The sequence below is a fragment of the Lagopus leucura genome, unplaced genomic scaffold (genome assembly GCF_019238085.1).
Source record: "Lagopus leucura isolate 7727_CA_CO unplaced genomic scaffold, USGS_WTPT01 Super-Scaffold_73, whole genome shotgun sequence".
NCBI classification, from domain to species: domain Eukaryota; kingdom Metazoa; phylum Chordata; class Aves; order Galliformes; family Phasianidae; genus Lagopus; species Lagopus leucura.
In genome coordinates, this window is record NW_024962252.1 from 27,372,182 (window position 1) to 27,381,545 (window position 9,364).

The window sequence follows — 9,364 nt, forward strand, 5'->3', positions numbered from 1 at the left end:
AGACAAAACGTTCTGCCTTAAGCATGACTTCTCACTTAAATGGTAGCAAAGCATTTATGCACAGCTACTCTTCTACTCCACTGAAGCTCCAAGACACTCATCTAAACACAACACTCACTTAACTCAGGAGAATGCTGACCTCTTGCCCAGTTACTAAGACCAACACAGCAATATGCCAGGACAAAGTTTGTCTAACCACTGATTTTGGGAATCACAGCCCAATACCCATGTGATAAATTAAGCACTAATGACAGTGCAAGATTTTAATAACTATTTAAAACACAAACTGCAAAAGGGCTTTCGTGCTATTTACTGCAACATCTGAAATCAAAGTTTTAAATCCAGCAAGGTATTCTGTGCAACTGAACTTTAACATACCTTTCAAATTCATTAATGCCAACTTCATAATTATATACAAGTATCACACACACACAAAAACGTACAAATTCTAAATCCACGAGTAGTTTGCAACATTACCCCCTACCACCGTGAGCAAGCTCACAAATGTTATACCTATCATTTGACAATTTGTGTGATGCTCCAACATCATAACCATTAGTCTCATTCTGAAGAGTGTTAAGATAGTCTCATGGTTAAAAAACTTGTTCAGATCTTTTGTAACACATTTTTCTTTGGTTACCCATATTCTGCATCCCAGTGAGCGTTTATTATCTAGATTTGCAGTTAACACATCCATCATGTCATTTTCTGGGCTTAGTGAGGCACATTTTTTTATGAGGAATAGCTTCTCAAAATTGGCTTCCACCATCCCAAGCACAAATGTAATACAGTTCTTTGGCCCCTTTTATCTATTACTGTCAATCCTAGATTGGAACATCCTCAGTATTTTAGATCAAGATTGAAGTACTTTAGGTACTCAAGTATCATCCATAATCCTGAAACTGTCTCTAGCTTTTTGACATCAATTAGAAGAGCAACTCATCCTCACCAGTTTCACTACATGCCCACATAGGAGCTCCTCAAAAGCTTCAGATGCTTTGTATTAGCTTCAGCCAGACAGGCACCGTTACAGTCAAAACATACTGCAAATAAAAGCTTGCCCTGGACTGTTAAACAAGCTATATAAAAACCCTTTTGGAATAGCTAATATACTACTTACCAAATATTGCTGCCCTATTATCCGTTTCTGGTTTTCAACACACTTCTTCCCCTCCAGAAGACACGGTGAGTCTTAAGACTGCCAACTTTTGACTCACCATCTCAACAGCTTCACTAAACATTGTCAACAGCGTCAACTACATAAGAACCAGAGAATTGAAGGGGTTGAAAGGGACTTCTGGGGAATGATCAAGACCCATCTGGCCCTGCTTAAGCAGGTTCCCCACAGTAAGTTGCACAGACAGATCTTGATAAATCCCAGGAGACACCACAATCTCTCTGGGCAGCCTGTTCCAGTGCTCTGTGTCTTTCACAGTGAAGTTCTTCCTCCTGTTCCAATTTTTGTCCATTACCCCTTGTTCAGTGGTGTGCACACCACTGAGAAGAGCTGAAAATGCAATGGACCTAAGATAGGAGACTGATTCCTCCGCACTTCTGAAGTATATAACTGCCAGGGGAGCTTACATTGTCCAGGAGCCAGTGTGTGGAATGTCACATGTTCAGCATGCTTTGTACCAGTACAATAAGGCCACATTGCCTCTGCAACCTTTCGAAAATATGAGCTGTCAGGAAACACCCTAAGTGACTACAGAACTGATGTTCAACAGCTAGTTAAGTTTTCCACATCCTCATCTTTATTCAAGAGCATATACAAAACAGTACAGAAATACCTACCCTTCTCAGCAACATTAATAGATAATGAATCCTGACGAAAGCCATCAAGAGATGTTTTTTTGTAGTAAAATTCTGCAGCTTCTGATGATACACTCAATAGACCAATTTACATAGCTACCTCACTGAGAAGCAGTCTCCAACCAGGCAAAGCAGCTGGTTATTACTTACTGAATAACCAAAGCAGGTTATGCAGTAAGCCAAGCCACTCCTGGACTTCAGTCACACCATTAATGTACATTTTTGTAGTCAAACTTATTTCTGATCTTCCCAACGCTTCAGATGCTGCTACTTCATGTTCTGCACTACTATAATAGTGCACTGATAGAAAAATGGACCTTCCAGGTATTTGGTGTTTAGAAATAAGTGTATTTCATGAAGTTCTTTTAGATTTCCTGAAGGAAGTAAACTGCTAGCCTCCAATGCTGTCATTTTTGGCTGCAAACTACATGATTGTTTCTGTATTTTGGTACATTCCAAAAATCATTCAGTAACCACAGCACTTCTGATCATTGGCTACCACGCAGTTGTCACATTCCCTCCTTTATAATGCATTCCTGAGAATGCAGTACAAGAGCCACACCTTAAGGTAGATTGCATCTTCTGTGCATAATTTGTCTTTAAAGGCAACTTACTCAGTTAATCAACTTACAGTCCCTTTCTTCCTTGGTGGAAAAGAGATGATCTGCTTAATACAACAAATACAATGTTAACATGTTACTGTGTGGTTAGTGACTGCTGCAAGCAAATGTTCCAATGCTTATACTCCCACGCTGGGAACAGATAACACTGCCAATGTCTTCTTCGGTGGGCACAGTTCCAGTTCCAATACTGGTTTTTTCATGCTAAATTGGCAGCTCATGAAAACTCCCCTTTCCTTCTCACCCCGACTAGAAGCAGAAGAAAATGAAAGCTTTAGTCCATGGTTTTTCTGTAACCACAACTTCCCTCACACCACCTGAAATTTCAAGTGTTTCTTTTTACAAGTGGTTCATGCTGATGCTTCCACACCACCTTATCTACTTCCTTCCGTCTCCTACATGACATCTTCAAGAAGCACTCAGCAATTTGAATTTATGTATCAATGCTGCACAGTCTACTTGCAACTTCCATTGCTTTGAATTACAGGTGCTCAGTATCAAAAAGTCTGCATACCTTTACATTTCATAAGAGCCAATAATTTGTTTCTTTTTCATATATGGAAGCTCACCACTTATTTCCCTACTGCTACGTTTATCCTTCCCAAAGAGGGCAGTTTGATGTTTTGGAAAAAGTGTTATTTTAAATATGCAGAGACAGTAATTTTGGTTCACGTGCAGTTTTTTATAACAGTGTCTGCTAAACAATTTCAACAACTGTTTCAGCAGGATTTTAAAAGCATGGTCCCAATCCAAGCGAGAACATCTCTCCAGGTGTTACACTTTCTTCCAGTTACAGATCCACATTTGTCAAGCAGCACTGACAAAAACGTTCCAACTCACTGGAAAAAGGAGAACAAGGTCTAAATAAAATGGTTCATTTGAGGAGGAAGAAACTTAAACTTGCAAATAAGCACAGAATTGTATATTTTTTTTTACTTTTTTTTTTTTTTTTTTTTTTGCAAAAGCACCTAAAACTGCACAGAACTTGTAATACTTTTCAGTAAGTTCAAATCTAGCATTCTGATCTCATCTCAGATGCCGGATCCGTAGGTTTTTCAGCAAAGAATTCAGGTTCGGGATAGGATCATCATAGATGAGATGCAGAAACTGTACCACAAAAGGAAATCTAATGCATGATGCGCTTTTCTTCTTTGATAGCGTTGCTGATTGCAATGAAAAAGTTTAACATTCTTCATCCTTTCACACATAAATAAGGTAAGTATTTAAAACTTCACAAGTAGATTTTAAGGTTAGCTAAGGTTAGGCACAACTACTGGCACATGCAGTCCCTTGGGTAGTCAGTGATCTTATACTCAGTAGACATACACAGAAAGTAGGAAGTTACAATACAGACCTACTGTATCAGTTATTGAAGCGTATTAGCAACTGTCACAGCACTAAAAATTTCTTACTTGTAAACACAGACTTACTTCAGACAATCATAAAATGCTTGGAAGCTTTTTAATTACATACCTGAACAAATTAGAAGCATTTGTTCGTACAGTTGTGACCGTTTTCCTGCTGGAAAAGAGACTTTTATTAGTTCAGAAATGTTTTCTTCCATCACTCAAAACACAGCATACTATTTGGTCTCTCATTACTAAGCATGTGGTGGACTAACACCAGTACTTACTAAGCTTCAGAAAACGTAACCTACAAGTGTTCTCGCACCAAAGTAAGTTTCTTTTTACATGTCTTGCCTGGACACTACTTAACTTTGCTATAAGCTGTGACAGACAACTGATCTGTTAAGTCTAAGCCTCCCCCTACCGTAATCAAACAATTTCTGAAAATATTAGTGAGAATATGGTTCTCAGCTGGTAGCAAAACACTGAAAGCCCAAATCAACCAACAAGCGTTATATTAAAAAACTATTCTTCTATGCAGGACACCTGAAGTAACAGGAGAATTAAGCATGGTATCTTGAGCTGGAACTGATGAAACTTATAATTAAAGCCAATATAGGTGATGAAACACTTCAGCATTTCCCACGATGCGCATACAGAAACTCTACTGTATTGCAGATAAGCCATCTGCAGTAATTGTTTACATGTCACCTTGTACTTTTACATGGGGTTGACATGATAATGCAGTTTTAAGTACAGTCATTCAGTTTGCCAAGTTTTCAAGGCCTGAAAGAACTACCAAATCTATCATCTTTATAGTTTCATTACAGTATCATTTTATAGTTTTATCTGTCATGACACAATAATCTAATCTTAAAAGTCAGACACATGCATTTTTATAATTTAATTCTATCATTTCTATCATACCTTCAAGAAGCAACCTTCAAGCATCCCTGCAAAGACAAAAATTGCATCAATTAGTTTTATTAACAAGGTTTGCTACTTTCAGCTTTCCTCTAGACTCCTGTCTAAACAAGACATTATTTTACAGGTAGCACTTCCACACAAAAAAGCTTCATTCCTTTATTTAAACTTTACATACTGAGACAAAACCCATTCTTTAAAAGAAACTGCTAGTAGCAGTCTTTAAATGCCTTTCTTTAGGAGAGGAGTGAAATAAAATTATAGATGTGTAGTTGGAGACAGCAAAATTAGAACCTCACACTTCTAGATTTTGACTTTTTACATAAAAGCTGAATTTGTATAGAAATTGTGCTTCAAACCCCACATTTCACTGAGAAAGACTAAATTCAGAAAACAGAGAAGAACGAAGACCTTGTGCTCAGCTACCAAAACACCTGAAGCACAATGAGCATTCTTGTGCACATCTTCTTCCTGCTGCAAGTAAATTTAGACTAGCCTTTCCGAATTACTTCAACACTAGAGCTGAAACATCTTTAATTCATTACAATTCACCTCTAACCATTAACTTTAGCAATCCTTAATGCCCACATCAGAATACATCCTAAGTTAACAGTGCTTTTGAAAGAGTCATAGTCCAAGTGTCATCAGCTAACTCAAAACCCAGCAAGGCTTCATTTTCTTACCAGGGCACTTTCAATATTTGGCAAGTTTCTCATTTTTACACTCCAAAACAAGATACTTGAAATTACATAGATCTAAGCTTGTCCTCTCCCTTATTTTAAAGGTGCTACCACCTGCTGAGCAACAGCACATCCATAAGCAATTTCAGTCGTGCACCAAAACCCGTATTCACAATATTGAGCTTGTACATGGGGACAGAATAGAAGTAAAACTAGCAGAGAGTGAGTGACAGAAAGATTAAATGACTTTTGAAAGAAAAGTGGTTTTGACTCAGAAGCCAGATCCGTATGAAGTTTTTCATCAACAAATCAGGTATGGCAACTTCATCACAATCCACCACTTCAGTAACTGTACTGGAAAGGGAATACCCTGGGCTTTAATAGGGAATACATCAACAAAAAATGTCAGCAGTTTATCACTAAGTATTACCTCTATCTCTTGCAGAATAGTTGCAGAATATCTTTCACCACAATGCTCAACTTTTCCATTATTAAAACCTGTTCATATGCCATCCTAGATAGAAACAAAGCAAGCAATTAGAATATGTTCATTCAATAACATAACCCAAGTGGGATGACTAAGTTTTAGTCTTGGGAATCACCCTTTCTCCCCATTTTTACTTTCCAGGCACAGCCAACGGCTGTAGGCATTTGAGTTTGACAAGTTAAATTGAACAGATCCTAATATTGTTTCTTAGCATTTTCAAAAAATGAGAGTATAGACTATACTCCTAAAAAATGAGTAATACATTTTAATAGGAAACTTAAAACTAGATTTGTCTGTTTATACTGACAAAGAACTTCCAGCTGTCAACTTCATTTTCTTCATCTCAACTCTTATATTAACTTTATCATAAAGTGTATACTGACAGATAATTATAAGTCACCTTGAGATAATCTTTTGTCATATTTACAATATAAATCTTAGACATATTTTACCAGGTCCTTCACAAGCTGTTTGAAATAATGCAAACTATTCACCCACCTTCCTAGCCTACACATCTCAACATAGATCATGTCAAATAACATGCCTGAAGTACACTAATATCTCATTTCTGAGCTCATGACAATGTTACTAATTTGATTACAAGTTTGTTGCTAAGCCATTTAAAAAGTTAATTTATCTCCACAGATCATTCAAAACATACACAGCTTTCAGGAAAATCCACTTGTGTGTACCAAATACTCTTCTAGTTCCAATGGTGCTTCCATGGCGGGCTAAAATCAAAATTAAACAAAAATTAGTTCAAGTAGAAAATCAGTTACAAAGATCTAAGCACCATCTCATATAATACCATGTCAGGAAGTGATCAGCAGGAAATAAAATTTCTTTTCATACAAAACAAAATTATCAATATTAGTGTACAATTGTCTGCCAAGAACTTGCAGTTGAAATTCCATACGCAGTAGAAAAAAGGTGGCCTGAAATCATTTCAGACCATTTTTTTTTAGGATGAAGAACCAAGTCACTTAAACTTCTGTTTTACGTTACACATTTATTCACAGTGTTAGTCCTAGTATTTGTAGATTCCTTCCAACTGAACTATTGCACTGTTCATAGTTTACAGGATCAGCAGTTACATTCAAATATGGCCACGTATGTGGGTTCACATTAGCTCCAATACAAGTCCAATGCAAGACAGTTAACAGTTACTAAATTACACTGATCTCAAAGATGGTGCATTGATCAAGCGATCTATCGTGTAGGCCCTCATACTTAATGAAGTGGTACAGAAAAGATGATAATTAAAAACATGTGACCTCAGTACTGGTCTTAACTCACATAATTACTCATCATTTTAAAGGCAACCATGAAAATGCAACGTCCTGCAACTGGTTTTCTGTTTTGTTCCACTCAACAGCCATAAAAACATGACAATCTCCAGCACCTCACACATTCTATACTTTTGTCAGACAAAAGTGTGGAAACTGAAATGGAAACATTTACATGCAGGGCTATTCCTATAGCAAAAAAACAACTATTACCTTAATGCTTCTGCACAACATATTGGACACCACTGAAAGTTTCTGCTTCATACCTAAAAATAAACAGCAGACAAGTTTACCATTTGAAAGAAGCAGATACTTAGTAGCAGATCCCTTTATAACACACATTAAGACTTTCTGAAGTCACAGAAACAATGAAATGTTAAGTACTCAAGCCTTATTTTGCAGTTTTTTTCAGAAGGCAGCAAGAAATACAGCCATTTAAGTAACAAGGAAACAACAAGTTATATTCATTCACAAAGCAAAGCAAATATTTGTTCCGTTACGTACATTTCAAATACATTCCATTTTTCAACGAAGATGTTTATTACTGCACACCTGCAGATGAAACAAACAAAGGCTGCAGACTGTGGATAGATCACTAAACTTGGCTTCGCTTCAGATGAAAGCAATTAAAGTATACTTATTGCACCCAATAACCACGGTGTACTAACAGCTAGTAAAGATACAAGAATTTCACTGCTCAGTAATCTAACACCTGACTCGGGATATCATTAGATGAGCCATCACAAGGCAGAGCGATTGCCTCTTACATGAATACAGCCACCTTCTAATCGCTGCTCTCAGATAAGCCTACTTCTCTCTTTTGCTTACAATTCCTGCTCTTCCAGGACAACTACTGCTCAATGACAGCAGCATTCCCATAGAGGAAGGCGCATCTCAGGCTAAAGATTTTTAAAAATATGCATTTCCATAAAGCTTCTTTTATTCTGCTCTCACTGTCTAGCAACAAATGCAAGCCTCAACGGTTAAAGCGTTCATCTGGTGATTCACGAAGCACACAATCCTATGACGAAGTAAAAGGGCCACTGACTTCTTCACAGACGCTCTAACCTCATGTCAGAATACCTCTCTCCCGTCGCTCTGTGTGTCGGCGTGAGAATAGGTAATCAACAACTAAACGTAACGAAGGGCCGCCCCGCTTTTCACTTTTCACTAACGAAGGGGCGAATTCCGACCCTAACGCCTTACGGCTGCCGGCGCAGGCGGGCAGCGATCACCCAGCAGCCCCCGAGGGCACCTCCACGGCCGCCAGCCTCAGCTCAAAATGGCGCGGGCCACGCAGCACCCCGCCGGGCACCGCCCGCACCGGGGCAAAATGGGACCCCGCCGCCCACGCGGCCGCCGCCTCCACAAACTACGCGTCCCAGCGTGCCCCGCGCCTCTTCCGGCAGGGAGCCGGGCCTACCATTTTCCCGCCTCCCTGCCCGTGGGGCGCGAGGCACGCCGGGACCTGCAGTTCGCCCCTCCGTCCCTTCGCCGCCGCGGCGCTTTACCCCCTGGGCTGCGGCCTCACGGCGGTTGCCACCCCGCAGCGCCCGCACCCTGTACGTGCCGCCCCACGAAGCGAGCCTCGCCGCCTGCTCCAGCTTCAAACAAACACGCGGCATCGCGACACGGTGCCCCCCGGATGTCCAAACGCGAACCAACAAGCCCGAGTGTCCCCCAGCACAAACTGCACAGCGCCGCACTCATCCGCCCTGCCGACCCCTTACCGCCACCGCCACCGCTCCACAGGAAAAGAGGGGGCGGGGGGCGCTCGCGGCCTTTATGTGGACTTAGAGGGGTGGGAACGAGGCTAGCCCCGCCCATCGCCCCGCGAGCCGGGGGTGGAGCCTGTGAGGGCCGGGCGTAGGAATGCGTTTTCCTCGCCCGGCGCGCGCCCCCGCTCGGAGGGGCCGGCGGTTGTTGCCCCGCCTCTCGCTCGGCCCTCAGCCCGGGGGCGGGGCTGCGGCTGGTGGCGTGGTTCCCTTAGCGCCGCGCTCGGGGTAAGGAGCGCTGGAAGAGGCGGAGTTTCGTGTGTCGGCCGGCTGTTGTTGGGGATCTCACCTCACAGGGATTTTGCATAAAACACAGAACGAATAGAGGCAGAAACCAAACGCAGCTCCACATCATGAGCTTATTATAATGCATCTGCTGAATTCTTGTTTGCTTTTGTCTGTGTTCTGATAGTGTTTGCTAGGACTTCAGCTAG

At 40.8% G+C, this 9,364-nt stretch overlaps 1 long non-coding RNA gene and 2 other non-coding genes across 6 annotated transcripts; all 3 read right to left on the reverse strand.

Moving 5' to 3' along the window:
• Positions 1–1,731: 1,731 nt before the first annotated feature.
• Positions 1,732–8,905, reverse strand: LOC122191774. 4 transcript variants are annotated; one of them, XR_006182463.1, is made up of 7 exons: positions 8,886–8,905; positions 7,369–7,421; positions 6,531–6,600; positions 5,813–5,896; positions 4,706–4,731; positions 3,906–3,950; positions 1,732–3,271 (listed from the first exon to the last, which is right to left on the reverse strand). It is a non-coding gene; the product is annotated as an uncharacterized LOC122191774 (long non-coding RNA). The 4 variants fall into 4 exon arrangements; XR_006182460.1 differs by having other exon boundaries at positions 3,906–3,953; XR_006182462.1 differs by lacking the exon at positions 8,886–8,905 and adding an exon at positions 8,821–8,878 and having other exon boundaries at positions 3,906–3,953.
• On the reverse strand, positions 3,461–3,528 carry LOC122174930. The gene has a single exon (XR_006177273.1). It is a non-coding gene; the product is annotated as a small nucleolar RNA SNORD50 (small nucleolar RNA).
• LOC122174931 lies at positions 5,651–5,718 on the reverse strand. Its single transcript, XR_006177274.1, has one exon. It is a non-coding gene; the product is annotated as a small nucleolar RNA SNORD50 (small nucleolar RNA).
• Positions 8,906–9,364: the final 459 nt, after the last annotated feature.